Raw genomic sequence first — 1,534 nt, forward strand, 5'->3', positions numbered from 1 at the left:
TCTATTTCTGGTTTTACATAGCCTTACTCTGAACAGTTCTTTGATCACTCTGCTGTAAGAATATCTCCTTGGCTACTTTCCTCCATGGGCAAAACCTCTGCCATTTGGCCTGCCCCCTCTCTCCCTCTTTCTTCCCCATTCCCTCTCTCCTTTTTAAAAAATTTCTTTTAGTTTTATCTTCGTAGTTCACTTGGAGTATCTTAACTTCTAGATAAGGCATTTTGTCCATTTATTTTACTTAACTTTTTTTAAGTGGAAGTACTGGGGATTGAACCCAGGACCTCATGCATATTAAGCAGATGCTCTACCACTGAGCTATACTCTCCCCCACCACTCTCTCCCCTCTTGATTCTCCTTTTCCCACCCCTGAATTCCTTTAGCTGATACTTTGTCTCTTTCTAAACTTTAGTTTTAGGGCTTCACCTCCACCCCTGGAATAGCAGATCAGATTTTTTTTTCTCTTTAAATACATTTGCCACCTTTTAAAAGATTTTTTTCTCCCTGTTACACTGACTCGGACTATTTATAATGATATCTTCCTGACCCTACCAGGTTATATGCTCCTTCATGGCAGTGTTTATTTCTGATCCATATTTTAAAAAATTTCTCAGAGTGTAACTCCAATGCTTTGCGTAGAGTAGACCCTCAGTGTTGAATGGATGAGTGTGGGAGTTAGGGAGTGGCTGACTAAATGAACAAACGCTGACATCGTCTATGTAACTTCAGAAAAAGCAGAGTGAAGGAACAGAAGCACTAGGTTTCCATGATGGGGTATTAACAGGCTTCAGTCACCACTGGAGGAGATCAACACGGGGTACAGAGAGTCCCTCCCGAGCTCATCCTGACCCTGGTGAGCAGGTGAACGCTGGGCTGGGGTGCATGTGGGCCCTGTGCTGCCTCTGTTCCCTGGGGAATGAGTGTGCGGCACTAATTCTTTTCAGAGAGGCTGCTGACCTCCGGGTGAATGGTAACAATTTATGACCATTTCTAGTGAGAACCAGAACTACACCTGTGACCCGTGGGATTTGTCCTCTCCGTCCCATTTGTAACCCTTCAGATCAAATTTCCTTCAGTGAAATCAGAGTTGTCACAAGGAGTACAAATTCGGGGCAGAATCACAAAAACCCTTATACCTACTGATTGGAAACATGAAACACATATTTTATTATTAAAAAAAAAACCCTCTGCCATTCATCCTATAAAAAAATGGAGAAAGAGAAAGAAGACTATGGCTTGAGCATCAGTGAAAGAGACTATACAACAAAGAACGTGCTTTTGAAACTGCCATTGAATGCTGCAGTTCTTTCGATCCTGAGAGTCAAAAACTAATGTTTTTGACTTTTTCCCCTTGCAGCTTTCTGAAACCCTTTGTGCTTCTCTTGGGTCAGGTGCTACATACTCTTGGCTTTATGGTGAGTTCACTGGTGAGTTCATTCAAGAGTTGCATGATCTTACTACATCTTCACAATAAGCCTATACAGGAAGAATCATCGCTATTCCCATTCTACAGATGAGGAAGCTGAGACCCACAGAG

General features: G+C 42.3%; 1 non-coding gene across 1 annotated transcript; it reads right to left on the minus strand.

Annotated features, from left to right (window-relative positions):
* Positions 1-253: 253 nt before the first annotated feature.
* TRNAI-AAU lies at positions 254-325 on the minus strand. The gene has a single exon. It is a non-coding gene; the product is annotated as a tRNA-Ile (tRNA).
* Positions 326-1,534: the final 1,209 nt, after the last annotated feature.

This window comes from Camelus ferus, chromosome 5, assembly GCF_009834535.1.
Source record: "Camelus ferus isolate YT-003-E chromosome 5, BCGSAC_Cfer_1.0, whole genome shotgun sequence".
NCBI lineage: Eukaryota > Metazoa > Chordata > Mammalia > Artiodactyla > Camelidae > Camelus > Camelus ferus.